Source organism: Bufo gargarizans, chromosome 1 (genome assembly GCF_014858855.1).
Source record: "Bufo gargarizans isolate SCDJY-AF-19 chromosome 1, ASM1485885v1, whole genome shotgun sequence".
Lineage (NCBI taxonomy): Eukaryota > Metazoa > Chordata > Amphibia > Anura > Bufonidae > Bufo > Bufo gargarizans.
The window spans coordinates 408,701,501-408,717,303 of record NC_058080.1 but is presented as its reverse complement, the minus strand read 5'-3'; the positions used below and the strand labels follow the sequence as shown (position 1 = coordinate 408,717,303).

Here is a 15,803-nt window from a genome sequence, read left to right as displayed (position 1 = left end):
GGCGAGTTCCTAGAATTTTTTATTTTTTGTCGCAAGTTAGTGGAATATGAGACTTTGTAAGAAAAAATAAATAAAATAAAATCATCATCATTTTCCGCTAACTTGTGACAAAAAATAAAAAGTTCTATGAACTCACTATGCCCATCAGCGAATACCTTAGGGTGTCTACTTTCCGAAATGGGGTCATTTGTGGGGGTTTTCTACTGTTTGGGCATTGTAGAACCTCAGGAATCATGACAGGTGCTCAGAAAGTCAGAGCTGTTTCAAAAAGCGGAAATTCACATTTTTGTACCATAGTTTGTAAATGCTATAACTTTTACCCAAACCATTTTTTTTTTTGCCCAAACATTTTTTTTTTATCAAAGACATGTAGAACAATAAATTTGGCGAAAAATTTATATATGGATGTCGTTTTTTTTGCAAAATTTTACAGCTGAAAGTGAAAAATGTCATTTTTTTGCAAAAAAATCGTTACATTTTGATTAATAACAAAAAAAGTAAAAATGTCAGTAGCAATGAAATACCACCAAATGAAAGCTCCATTAGTGAGAAGAAAAGGAGGTAAAATTCATTTGGGTGGTAAGTTGCATGACCGAGCGATAAACGGTGAAAGGAGTGTAGTGCCGAAGTGTAAAAAGTGCTCTGGTCATGAAGGGGGTTTCACCTAGCGGGGCTGAAGTGGTTAAGTCATGCTTTTATGTTTTTTATTATTTTGTTTTTTATAGAAGAGGCTTTTTTGGCAACCCTTACGAACAAGCCATACTTGTTTCTACTTGTACTGTCACGAAATTTTAACTTAGTAACTAAGGTCTGTAAAGTCTTAGATTCAGCTCTATTTTTCTGAACATTGCACAGTCTGACCTTTGGGTGAATTTCCTGGGATGTCCACTCCTGGGAAGACGGTGAACTGTCTTGGAAGTTTTCCGCTTGTGAATAATCTTTCTCACTGTAGAATAATGGACTTCAAATTGTTTGGAAATGACCTTATAACCGTTTCCAGATTGATGGACAGCAACTATTGCTTCTCTAAGATCACTGCTGATGCTTTTCATCTTTGCCATTTTGTTAACACACTCCTGATGGCTCTAGACCTGCTACTGCCAAAACCTCTGCTTTTATAGAGGTGGCCACACTTGCTGATGATCAATTATTCAAGGGCAATTAATTAGCAGCACATAGCTGCTACTTACTCTCTTTATTTCTATGGAAACAGTAAGGGTATATTTTCTTTTGTATACACAGTTTCTGCATTTTGGCCTTGTTTTGTCACCAGTGATTGTTTGGCAGCTGTCTCGAACATCATGTCCTTTCTCTATCGGAAACTGAATCTCTCAAACAGTGAACATTTTGTATTTCCTCTATCTACTAACTTACATAAATCTGATAATTCATTATCAGTCTGTAGTACTATCACAACTCCTGGTCAGAATACCCAGGGGTTTTTGTTTGACTCAGATCTTTCCTTTTCTTCTGATATTCAATCACTGGTGTGCTCATATTGTCTGCATCTCAAGAACATCTCCAGAATCTACCCTTTTCTTAAGGTAAAAACTGCCAAAACTCAGGTTGTTGTATAGATTTATTCTCATTCTTGAATGCTGTAACTCAGTACTAATGTCATCCTCTCACTAAACTCTCCCCCTTCAGTCTGTCCTAAATGGGCAGCATGATGGGTCAGTTGTTAGCACTGGTGCCATGCAATCCAGGGGTCCTAAGTACCTCCCTACATATTCTTCCTCATTTCTGTCCATACTCGCACTCTCTGTTCTGCCAATGACCTAAAATGAACATCCTCCCTTATTTGAACCTCTCATTCCTGACTTCAAGACTTTTCTCAGGCTGCACCAGCTCTCTGGATTGCACTGCCCCAGAAAATCAGGTTCATTTCCAACTTCCTTAGCTTGAAATGTGCCTTTTTACTCAGTGTTCCCATCACTTTCATTCAACGGCAATCCCCAAACTCAATGTACAAGCTCATGAAGCTCTGTCTGCACTATTCCATTTAGTACAAAGATGACTGGACCACTTTATAAACCATTCACTTTTACCTTTTGTTTCATCCCCATTTCCTCATAAATTGTAAGCTCTTGCGAGCAGGGCCTTCACTCCCAGTGTTTTAGTGGTATATTAAACAGTTTGATTTCTACATTCACCCTGTGAATTGTAAAGCTTTACAGAATCTGGTGGTGCAATATAAAGATTATTATTCTTATTGTCATATATATAATAAGGCTCATGCACAGAACTACAGTCATGTGAAAAAATTAGGACACCCTTTGAAAGCATGTGGTTTTTTGTAACATTTTTAATAAAAGGTTATTTCATCTCCGTTTCAACAATACAGAGAGATTAAAGTAATCCAACTAAACAAAGAAAACTGAAGAAAAGTCTTTTCAAGATCTTCTGTAAATGTCATTCTACAAAAATGCCTATTCTAACTGAGGAAAAAGATAGGACACCCTTGCCCCTAATAGCGAGTGTTACCTCCTTTGGCTGAAATAACTGCAGTGAGACGGTTCTTGTAGCCATCTACCAGTCTTCGACATCGGTCTGAGGAAATTTTACACCACTCCTCAATGCAGAACTTTTTCAGCTGTGAGATGTTTGAGGGGTTTCTTGCACGTACAGCCCTTTTCAAGTCACCCCACAGCATCTCAATGGGATTCAAATCTGGACTTTGACTTGGCCATTCCAGGACTCTCCATTTCTTCTTTTTCAGCCAATCTTTGGTTGATTTACTAGTATGTTTTGGGTCATTGTCATGTTGCATGGTCCAGTTCCGCTTCAGCTTTAATTTTCTAACTGATGGTCTCACATGTTCTTCAAGCACCTTCTGATACACAGTAGAATTCATCGTGGATTCTATGATGGTGAGCTGACCAGGTCCTGCTGCAGCAAAGCAGCCCCAAACCATGACACTTCCACCTCCATGCTTCACAGTTGGTATGAGGTTCTTTTCTTGGAATGCTGTGTTTGGTTTACGCCAAACATGTCCTCTGCTGTTGTGTCCAAATAATTCAATTTTGGACTCATCTGTCCAAAGAACATTATTCCAGAAGTCCTGGTCTTTGTCAACTTTATCTCTGGCAAATGTCAGTCTGGCCTCGATGTTTCTCTTGGAAAGCAAAGGTTTCCTCCTTGCACACCTCCCATGCAAGTTAAACTTGTACAGTCTCTTTCTGATTGTAGAGGCATGTACTTCTACATCAACAGTAGCCAGAGCCTGCTGTAGTTCTCCAGATGACACTTTAGGGTTTTTGGAGACCTCTTTTAGCATCTTGCGGTCTGCTCTTGGGGTGAACTTGCTGGGGCGACCAGTCCTGGGCATGTTGGCAGTTGTTTTGAAAGCCCTCCACTTGTAGACTATCTTCCGGACAGTGGAATGGCTGATTTCAAAATCTTTTGAGATCTTTTTAAATCCCTTCCCAGACTCATAGGCTGCTACAATCTTTTTTCTGAAGTCCTCTGACAGCTCTTTTGCTCTCACCATGGTGCTCACTCTCACTTCAACAGTCAGGAGCACACCAAACTAAATGTCTGAGGTTTAAATAGGGCAAGCCTCATTCAACATGCAGAGTAACGATCTACTAATTATGTGCACCTGGTGTGATATACCTGTGTGAGATCTGAGCCAATTTAAGAGGGAATACATGTGAGGGTGTCCTATCTTTTTCCTCAGTTAGAATAGGCATTTTTGTAGAATGACATTTACAGAAGATCTTGAAAAGACTTTTCTTCAGTTTTCTTTGTTTAGTTGGATTACTTTAATCTCTCTGTATTGTTGAAACGGAGATGAAATAACCTTTTATTAAAAATGTTACAAAAAACCACATGCTTTCAAAGGGTGTCCTAATTTTTTCACATGACTGTATATCTGTTCTGCAGTGCACAAACCTGAAAAATACGGATAGCATCCATGTACATGTTGCAGTTTTCTCACTCTCTTCACTAGAACTGACTATTCTTATCCACGGAACAGCCACACGGATGTGGACAGCACATGGATTACATCCGTGTGCTGTCCATATTTTTTTGTGGACCCACAGAACTGAATGGGTCTGTGTGCAATTCACAAAAAAAAAAGAGGATCATATGTGGACCCAAAATACGGTCCCGTGGATGAGGCCTAACACCATTTAATTTGTCATGTGCTCCTGCTATTGTATTTACTTACTTTTGAGACCTCCAAAGGAGCAGATGATTTTTCAATATGACTTGACTCCTGATACATAAAATACATAGTATTCAAAGAGGGTGTACTTTGGCTTGGATAGCGGCATAAAAAAAATAAAGTATAAAAGAAAATCTAATTATTACAAGTTACAAAACTAATACTTCCAGATAAAACCTTAACAAACCAAGTAGGAATAATGGAGATTAGGACAGTGGGTGTTTAGCATGGACTGCATAGCATAAATGATCTTCTCGAGCCAAACAGAATAATTGTCTGTTACTATTTACAAAAATACAGGTGGTTTCCTAACCAAAGAGGAGGTGGTGAGACTGCTGCCACATCATCAACCCATGATTACCAAATTTTCACAAATTTATTGCACATCCTCAACTTCCAGCTTAATAATTCCTCTATTCTAGAAATGTGGCTCCACGTCCTTTGGTTGAGATTTCACCAATATGATAAACAGTAGGTTTCCTGCATGTATGCTGTATTGCCATCTATACCATCTTTTTTACACTAAACAGGTAGCTGCTACTTAAAACTCAAGTCACTTATTCTCTATTTCTTCTACTAATGCAATGACCTAGGCTCCACTTGTCTGTTCTTTTCCAAATCTCTCAAACATAACCTTCAAACAATCTCTGATCTGTTAACTATTTCTGTGGTGAGACTTCTATACATATGTAGGAATATCCATAACCTTGTTATTTCCTCTTTATTTCCCTCTTTAGATTTTTTATTGCCATACAGTATACATCCTTACAGTATTGTGAAGCAGCTAACAATAAGTACTGAAATATTACAACACAACTGGAACCTGTTCAACACCTATATTTATACTGACAGCTGGCAACTATAAGAAATAGAAATTACAAACACTACTAGACCCATAATACGATGGATACTGAAGTCCTAGGGGAATTGCTGTCAGATGCTTCAATTTGAGCCTTCATCAGAAATGTGAACACAGTCTTATTTCACCAATTTAATTAACCATTTTACAAAATATTGTACCATATAGATATAACAACAAATTCAGTAACATTGTAAATATTTGTATTGTGCACTAAAGTTGCACTCTGTCTTATAGCTTTATTCATTGTTAAATTAGCTGTGAATGTAGAAAGTTATTGCAGAAAGTATATAAATGTCTGATTTGTTTTAAATGGGTAAAAATGTATATTTTGTTAAAGACCATTGGAACTTTTGGGAAAACTGTATCTTTAGCTGTATTACAACAAAACACATATTTGCAAATGTTTTATGAAATATTTTGCTCTGTTTGTATTGCGCAGCCTGCATTGCAGTTTGTTCAGCCCTGTTCAGTATGAAATCCATACTATGAGTTTGGTGTGTAGCCCTCGCTCTGCTCTCCTGAATGCAAATCTAAGCTGACAACTTTACAACCAAACAAAACAGCAGAGAGAGAGAGGCTACAAACTGAGCCATCAGAGAGCCTGTCTGATGGGTTCACACTGAACAGGACTGAGCAGCCTGCAATGCATGAGAATAACTTTTTAATTTTGTGGGCAGGGCCGCTGTGGTGTGGGCAGGGCCGCTGACCCTAGAGGATCCATTATCGTTTATGGCAGTTTTCTGGCATACATGCTGACTGAAAATCTATGCCAGCTTTCATACTAGGTGCATGGACTGCCAGAGGATGAATTTTATTTATGACAAGACATAAGCCTCATTATAAACTAAGCACATCCTCCAGTTGTGCAGAGCATATAAAGATTGGGGTAGAAAAAGCCGGTCTTGCTAAATCTCACCCAAAGGGTATTTACATCTTTGTAATCAATATTACTGCTTTAATACATCTAAAATGCAAAACTATATTTTTATATATCGGTTTTTTTCTTATCAGTTTACCTTGAACGTAGAGTTTTTTTATTCTATTTTCTATGCAATATTATGCAGACAGGTATTTTCCCTGAACTATTGTTAACAGCAACTAGAGATATGTTTTCTAGCAGCCACATGGGACATACAGTACACCCAACAGAATGGGGAGGGGACTCACTGACTTCTATGGAAGACATGTTCGGTCACCAGGGGTGGACTAGTAATAGAACCTACAGGGAATTTCTTGGTGAGTCAATGCCCAGGGGGCCAATAGAGTCCTCCTCAAGGCTGCTGGTTGGATACATAATGATCTAATGCTCTCCGAATTTTATCCTTAGTATGGAGATAAAGTGGAAAATTGTAGTAGGGGTGGCAGTATTTTGTACTGCAATGAGGTATTTGGCTCTGCTGGGGTGGTATTTTGCCCTGCACTATGGAATTGCTGGCTCTGCCTACTTCTGTTATCGCTGCCTACTTGCGTTGCCTGCCTTCTGTCAATATGGACCTGCCTACAAGATGGGGCCTCATTTAGGTTTTATTTCCACTTTAAGCTACGGGTCCACCCCTGGGATTAAGACTAATATGGGCATTGGGCTGTCTAAAGTTTTTAAATGATCTATATGTTTGTGTATATATCTGATATAAAAAGCTGAGTGTATTTTTGTATATATGTCGCATTTACAATCACGAAATTTGGCCCACAGGTACATCAGGTGTCCAGGAATGTTTTAGACGGGTCTCAGCTCTCTAGCATGTACCGTTCCTGAGATATTCCCCAAAAATGCATTAGCCAAGAGAAGCCTGTTCACCCTTATTAGCCAATAGAAACTTGCAGGCCCTTAGTTCCAAATACAGTTTTAAACCAGGTTTCCATAACAACCCAGCCATTTTTATTCACTGCTGTAGGTCAGCTTTAAAGGGGCAGGGCGCTGTTGTTAACACTGTTAAGGGAGCGGAGTGCTGTAGATGTCACAGTTAGGGGGGCAGGTAGGGTGGCCATTCAGGCCACCCTCAAAAGACAGACAGATCCCACTAATCCATGCCTCCGACCTGGTTAGGCAATGACCCCTCCCACTCATCAACGTACAGGAATTGAAAAAATGAAGGGAAAAATCAACTTCTGTCAGCTGCAGGGGTGGGAGGGAGGGTGACGTTCTCCCTGCAGCTCACGCTTAGACAGCACAGTGCTGCAGTCTGAGAGTGAGCTGTTTAAAAGGACATCCGTGCGTCTGTCCAGGCCATGTGCCGGACGGGGGACAAGGAGTCTGAAAGCTGGACTGTCTGGCCTAAAACTGGATCTCTGGCTACCCTAGGGTCAAATTAAAAAAAGAACAGTCTCCAATTTTTGTGTACTTATCGGCGCTGCAGATCCACCAAGCGGCGTGAGTATAGATCGCTTTACAGTAAAAAATGTCCAGAATTTGTTGATTGCGCTGCCTTCTGAGTGCAAAGTTCCAATCCCAGACCCTTCTTTCCAATACTCAGGTTGTTCCACCTTGAAGCAAACAATCAGTTACCAGAGGCTAGGTGCACTCACGCACACCTGCACCCTAGAGGGAAGTATTAGTACAAATAGTGAAGTTCCACCAGGTAATATCGCATTCAGCAGGTTTTATTCTACTTACAACAGATCTAAAATTTCAGTCATAAAAAAAGAGTCTTTTTTCATCACAGACCCACCCGACCCGGGTTTCGCCAGTCCAGCTCAGTCAGGGGCGATGATGTTCTGCCTCACAGGTGCAATACTTATTGAGCCATAGTCCCTCCCACGGACCGCCCACTAGTATACATATATCTTTTTTTTTTTTTTCCCTCTCCTTTTGGATGTTGACATAATACAATAAAAACTGAAAACTCAAAGCCCTTTCAGGCTCAAAACATTTGCATATATAATAACAAAACAACATCAATGAACAGAGCATACAATACAAAAATTCAACCTCCCTCCTTTCTCATTCATAAAGCAAGAGGTGGCAAACACTCAAATCACATGACTCACCTCGAGCCAATGACATCCCACTACAATAGCTTCATTGATAGTCGAGCATCCAAGGCCAGCGGCAATACACCACCCGATGGCATCACACTGCAAAGAATAGCTCCCGCTGTCCTGCATAAATCCACCTCGGTAATGATCCACCCCCTGGCTTCTCCTTTACTCTACCAGACACGGTTTTAAATCGATCTCCACATTAAGCCCTGCTGGTTTTAAGGTCCCCAGTCTATATATCCAACCGACCTCCTTGCAATTGATGTTAGCGACGGGGTCCCCTCCCCTCCAATTCCTCTCCACCTTTTCCAAACCACTGAACCTCAAACCCACCGGATTCTTTCCATGCACAAGCTTGAAGTGCAGTGGAACACTATGATCCTCCTTACCTTTCCTAATATTTCCTATGTGCTCCTGCAGTCGGGTCTTTAATTTGCAAAGGGTTCTGCCCACATACTGGAGCCCACAAGGGCACTCCAGCATGTAGACAACCCCCATGGTCTCGCATGACATTTCTCCTTTAATCTTATGTGTCTGCCCTCCTCTCGACTGAATCTCCTGCTGGTTCCTTTTCTTTTTGTCGTCCTTGGTGCGGTTCCTGCAGACACTGCAGAAACCGCACCATGTGAATTGGTCCTTACTTGTTTTTTTTACTTTTCACTATACAGCTGTGAACCAATGTATCTCGCAGGTTTGGTGCTCTTTTGTACAGTACTTGGGGACGCTCGGGGATGACCTGCCCCAACACTGGGTCATTTTTTAAGATGAACCAGTTTTTCTGCAGGGAGATCTTCAGTGGTCCTACCTGTGCATTATATTGGGTGAAGAAGGAGAATTTGAAGTCCAACTTTTTGTTATCTCTATCTATTCCCTTTTTTTCTTTGGAGTTCTTAGTCCCCCCATCCCATTCTTTCACTTCTTTCCTGATCTTATTTAATGCCTCGGGGTCGTAACCCATCTCCTCAAACCTCTTCTGAATTAACCCGCTCTGCTCCCTATAGTCCTCGATCTTAGTGCAGTTTTGGTGGACATGTATAAATTGGGAATGTTCTGTTTCCAAGGGGCATAGTGACAGCTCTGCATATCAATATACCCATTCACGTCTGTTGGTTTGAAGTAAGTCTTTGTCAAGAGCTGACCTCCTTCTAAAAAAAATGCTAATATCTAGAAAGTTAATGCTGCTAGGGCTAATTTCGCATGTAAATCTAAGGTTATGTACATTTTGATTCAAGCTATTCAGAAATGTCTCTAAACCGCAACGTTCCCCTTTCCACCTAATCAAGCAATCGCCGATAAAGCGCTTCCACAATATTAACGTGCCCCCTTCCTGGGCTATTTTGAGGATGGGGTCTATTGCTATTTTTTCCCAAGCAGCCGTGTACAAATTGGTGAAACTTGGGGCGCATTTTACCCCCATCGCCATGGTGTATTGCCGGGTGGTGTATTTCCGCTGGCCTTGGATGCTTATTAAGATATATGTATACTAGTGGGCGGTCCGTGGGAGGGACTATGGCTCAATAAGTACTGCACCTGTGAGGCAGAACATCATCGCCCCTGACGAAGCTGGACTGGCGAAACCCGGGTCGGGTGGATCTGTGATGAAAAAATACTCTTTTTTATTACTGAAATTTTAGATCTGTTGTAAGTAGAATAAAACCTGCTGAATGCGATATTACCTGGTGGAACTTCACTAATTGTACTAATACTTCCCTCTAGGGTGCAGGTGTACGTGAGTGCGCCAGCCTCTGGTAACCGATTGTTTGGCTACAAGGTGGAACAACCTGAGCATTGGAAAGAAGGGTCTGGGATTGGAACTTTGCACTCAGAAGGCAGCGCGATCAACAAATTCTGGACATTTTTTACCCTAGGGTCAGGCTGCTGTGGAGGTCACAGTTAAGGGGACGGTCCGCTATGGAGATCAGTGTTAAGAGGCAGATTGCTGTAGAGGCCACTGTTAATGGGATGGTGTGCAGTGGAAATCACTGTTAAGGAGATGGGCTACTGTGGAGGTCACTGTTAAGGGGGCAGGATGCTGTGGAGGTCACTTTTAAATGGGCGAGCTGCTGTGCAGGTCACTGTTAAGAGGGCAGGAAACAGTGAAGGTCACAGTTAAGGGAACGGTCCGCTATGGAGGTCAGTGTTAAGGGGTGGGGTGCTGTAGAGGTTACTGTTAAGGGGGCAGGGTGTTGTGGAGGTCACATTTTAAGGGAACAGAGCTCTGTGGAGGTTACTGTTAAGGGGGCAGATTATTGTGGAAATCACTGTTAACAAGACGGGGTACTGTGGAGGTCACTAATAAAGGGACGGCCACTGTGGAGGGTGGGGTGTTGTAGATGTTACTGTTAAGGGGGCAGGCTGCTGTGGGAGTCACTGTTAAAGGGACGGGGTACTGTAGATATCACTGTTACAGTTGATAATGTTGATATATTTTTGTGACACACACAAATATTTATCACCCTCTATCACAGAAAAGGGGGCACCCAAATAACTACTCCATCCCTGCAGTGTTATTGGTAAAACGATCAATAGTGTCTGTTCATAACTCTATCTGTTTTTCTTAAGGAATGCATGCATGTCTGTTAGCATCACAGAATGCACACTCTATGACAAAGATGTAATTGGCCCTAAATTGACAAAGGTGCCAGAAGTATTGATTAAGGCCTCATTCACACAATCAGTGATTTCAATCAGTGATTTTGAGCCAAAACACAGAACAGGAGCAGATCTTTCCCTTATTCCTCATGTCTGTGGAGGCTCTAGTCCTGGTTTTAGCTCAAAATAACTGATAGAAATCACTGACCAAAAAACTGACGTGTGAAGTAGGCTTAAAGGTTTTATCACTAGGGTCTGTATTTGGCATCAGATAACATTCCAACTTGGGCTTGGAGGTAATTACCCACACATCCTGACCAGGGATGAAAGTTATGCAAAAAGTGTCTGTAGTGTGTCTGCCATGGGAGCCTGGGAAAAACATGGCAATGGCTGAGCTTTAAAGGAAATATCATTCATCAAAGCAAACCCCATCATAATTGATATTTGGGGTGACCTACCTAGGTAGTTATATATGTAGAATTCACAGCCATGAACCAAGAGGAACTACACGGAATTCGCTATTGACTAAAAACATGGTTTTATTACAGCTGTGTTTGGTTTTGTCACGTATGTCTCGGTACATCTGTGACAGGTATGCCCTGGTTCGTAAATCTATGCCCAGGTCATAGCAGGTAATATTATATTTCTAGGATATTCTTGCAAGGACATATAAACATATATCTGGTTAAGGGTAGAGGCACCATACATTTCATTATCATAAAAACAACCTCCTCTCCATGACATCACCGGCCAGAAGACGAGAGGGGGGGGGGGGGGGGAGAGAATGGGTTTATATTGCCAGCAAAAGAGGGAGTCAGTGTTAGCCATTGGGGATCCATATATTGATTGGAGTGACTGCTCATATTTTCAGATGTCCCCAAAGCCAGGATATCACTGCTGTACATCAGTAAGCTTTTCTTCTGTTTCTGTTATTCTTTTATCCCTTTTATTTTCATTAAACTGTTTAATGCATTGTAACTGTATGTATATTTTTCATCTTTTTATCTGACAATTACTTTTTGTATCGCACTGCACTGTTATGTATTAAATTTGAAATATTGATAAGTCTCTTTCTTGTATTCTTGCAGAACTTACTCTTCCAAAGGGAAAAAAAAATGTTAACTGTATTGATTCAGGGTATTTTAGGTCCCATTAAGATAGCCTGTTTTATTGTGACTAAGGCTCGGGCTACACGGCGACATTTGTCGCAATCATGTTACGCAAAATAATTTTAAAATGCTAGTCTATGGTGTCACACTGCAACATGCTGTGTCTTCGACATGACAGTCACAAAAACCCATCCAAGTACAATTTTTGTGCGCAGTCGCAGCATGTCACGTGCCGCAGAGCTTGGTAGTGTAATTCACCCCGCGACGTGACCTGAGAGTAGGGACCGTCACAACCCCTATGTATGCACAAATAAACAAATACCTATCCAAATTATAGACTGGGAAACACTGGTATATTAACCCTTAGGATACTGGAGGTTTTTTCATTTTTATGTTTTCATTTTTATTCCCTATCTTCCTTGAGCCATAACATTTTTTTATTTTTCCGTTCACATAGCTGTATGAGGGATTATTTTTAGTGGGACAAGTTGTACTTTCTAATGCCACCATTTAATATGGCATACAATGTAGTGGGAAGCGGGGGAAAAAAATCCCAAATGGGGTGGAATTGGAAGACAAAAGCAATTCCTAAAACGCTTTACGGGTTTTGTTCCCACGGCGTTCAGTTTGCGGCAAAAATGACCTGTTCCCTTTTATTCTCTGGGTCAGTACAATTACATATTAAATAGTGTAAAAAAAAATAATGTAACTTTAACATCACCATAACTTTTATACTTATATCTACTGAGCTGTGTGGGGGCTCATTTTATGCAGGACAATCTGTAAATTTTATCAGTGCCATTGTGGAGTGTATGTGACCTTTTGATCACATTGTATTACATTTTTTTGAGTAAGAGAAGCAATGAACAAATGGAAAATTGGCCATTTTGACACTTCTTTTCGTCCCGCTATTCGATGTATCGGAAAATATTTTAATAGTACAGGCATTTTTGGACGTGGTGATGCCCTTGATTTTTATATTTTTTGTTATTTGTGTATTTATTTATTTTTATTTAAAAAAGGGGGGGTGATTTAAAACTTTAACATTTTTAATATATTTTTAACAGTTTTTTTCTTACTTTTTAAATGATTTTAAAGCTTGTATTTGAGCCTACAAAATAATTTTTTTTTTTATTCTGAACAATCCAGAACCCATGCCTATATTATAATCTGTGCTTGTCAGTGACCTGTGATGAGGTCATCATGCAGTGATGGGGAAGGGTGAGCTTTACACATCACCTACTGTATTGTGAATCGCTGAATGAATGTACAATTAGGTGTCAACGGTTGGGTGTGCGTCTTTGCACAGTCTGCCACTGGCAGCAAGTACACTGACCCAGTTGTACATTCATTTATACTCTTGTAGTAGAAATAATAGAGGAATAGCAGAACATACTATCAGAATTATTATTCAATGGGAAATGCATGTTTTCACAAAAACAGACAAATATAAGTAATGACTGGTCCACTTCAAATAATTCCTAATGTTGGTGGAGCTTAGCTTCTGCATAAATATGTGCATTTGTCAAAACAAAATTTATAGAGAAAGGGAAAAATATCATTTGGCTTGAAGTCGGATAGGACACACATTTGCCAGTTTAGTAAAGCATTAGTCACAATTTGAATGGTACTGAACCAGAACACAGGGAACATAAACTTCTAAAGTTATACAGACAAGGGGGTCATTTACTAATCTGAAATACACTTAAATTAGACAGCTCGGAAGCCAGCTTACATTTATAACTAGCGCTGGATGTGACAAAGTTATGAAGAGGCCACCACCTCTTCATAACTTCGGCGGATCCACCGCTAGGTATGGGGGTTTATTAAGACTGGCGTCTAAAACGAGGTAATACATGAACACATAGCTATTGAATATGACTTGACGTTTTCCTTCTAATTCTTATTCTATTGTGGATAGTTTGGAGGTTTTACTGGTTAATGTTTTATTTCTATCCACTTCAAAGGAAGAAAAGATCAAACACACCAGTAAGCAGCATCTCACCTTCACACTAAAAATCTTACACTTTTTATTAAAGACTATTTCCACATAAACTGTTGCAAAAAAACAAGAAGGAAATATAAGGATATAACAGATGTGATCATAAAATGCTTAAAAGTAGAAGGACTTATAGGAGGAAAAAAATGGATTTACTAATCCTGTCCGATATTTAGACACGGTGACATTGTGACACAGATTTCATGGAAATGCAATACAAAACTTTTACCATTCATTTGAATGGTAGAAAAATAAAATGGATAGCAGCAAAAATATACCTGTGCCAACTGCTGCCCAACTAGATCAGTTATAGATGTATATTAAAGGGGTTGTTCATTTTCTGGAAATCCTTCAGACCGCCCTTATGGCTGGATCTGCAAAGGAAAGCATACTTACCTATCCCATGGGTTCCAGCTCCTTTGTTCCCCGTTGCCGCTGCCGCGCTTGAGTCCCCCTGTGTCAACGTCTGGTTTGACACCACTAAAGCCAATGAGTGGCCACAGTGGTGACCTGCCTGCACCCCAGGAGATGAAAAATCCCTTAAAAATTTCTGCAACAATTTTAAATCTGTAACAGAGCCACTACAATTGTCAGAATACTGGTGTCTTACCAGTGGTGTTACTACCGGGGAAGCAGGGGAAGTGGCTGCTTCCGGGCCCGGGCTGACAAGGGGCCCGTCAGCGTGTCAGTCAGATTATTTAAAGAGGACCTTTCATGGGTCCAGACCTTGTTAACTAAGTAGCAGGACATGTAGAGCGGCCATCCAGGGATCTCCTTGCACTTACTATTATATCTGGGCACCGCTCCGTTCGCCCGCTGTGGCCCCCCTTACCGTCTCCTGTGCTGTATGATAATTACTACTATCGGAGCAGGGAGGAGGAGACTGCCCTTTTTCTCAATGGGCGTTCCTTTTCCCTGGCTGTAGCGCTGTCACTTCTAGCTACAAAACTGCGACTTACTAACCCTGGTGCCATTGGTCCCTCTGCAATACCTACAGCTATGCCCCTTAGACCAGCAGTAACCCTTGGCCCTTATAGCCTCTCCAAAACGTCATGCCTTTCAACAATCTGAATTGTGATACAAAATGTTAGCATCTGTTGCTGTCGACTAAGACCGATTCATTGGGGCAAACAATTTAGACCTCTAAAACAAGGGACATGGAAGGAAGATTAAAGGGGTTGCCCCACTAAATATATTCTACAGTTCTCAAACCAGCACCTGGATCTGAATACTTTTGTAATTGCATTTAGCATAGCCACAGATGTATTCAATAAAATGTATCTGTATAGCGCCACCTGCTGTTTGTTTATTTAATTATTCCTTTGTCCTGCTCACTGAAAAGGCCGCACATGCTCAGTTTCATCCCTCAGCTGGCCCCTGACCCGTGATAGGGAGAACATGGACACGCCCCCTGAGCTGCAGCAGAATAGACACTCCCCTTGAGCTGCCAGCTTAATATAAATGTAGCAGAGCAATGATAGGGGAGATCTCTGGATCCATGTGAGGTACAGGGCTGGTTCTAGCTTTGTTAGGAAGAGATTGTCATGTATGATATGATGTCTGATTTAAATTTTTTACATTAGTCATGGGATAACCCCTTTGACATGCTTCACCCTGCCATAAACTAGCTTGACCCTGGCAATGCAAAATAGCGCAGCCAGACATTTTCTTGCATAGTCCCCATTAAAATGTCAATTTATTGATGTGATAAAGTGGTGGAAGACAGCGGCAAATCTGTATGAAGCTCTAAATAGCATTCATTTCATTCACACAAATATTTGTTTGCACTGATACTTGAATAAATGCATAAATGAGAACAACTAGACATTACTCGTCTCTATAATAGTGGAAAAACAAACCTCTTTTTGCCATGCTGTATACTGCAGCGTGCAGTCCAAGTGATCCTCTGCTTACGATGAACAATCTAATTCCACAAAAACAAGCTGTATATTTGAGTACCACAAAGCAGCGCATCTGTCATTCTGCAGATGTAGCAGCATGCCTATCTTCTTTTATATCTTCTCAGTTCTTGATGAAATCACAGGTTTTGGGACGCACAGAGAGATACTAGGTGAACACTGACTTTCATTT

The 15,803-nt window shown here is 40.7% G+C and overlaps 1 protein-coding gene across 1 annotated transcript in view; it reads right to left on the bottom strand.

Annotated features, from left to right (window-relative positions):
- LOC122927531 (glutamate receptor ionotropic, NMDA 3A-like) overlaps nucleotides 1-15,803 on the bottom strand; it is a 155,405-nt gene that overhangs the window by 94,657 nt on the left and 44,945 nt on the right. The window lies entirely within an intron of this gene.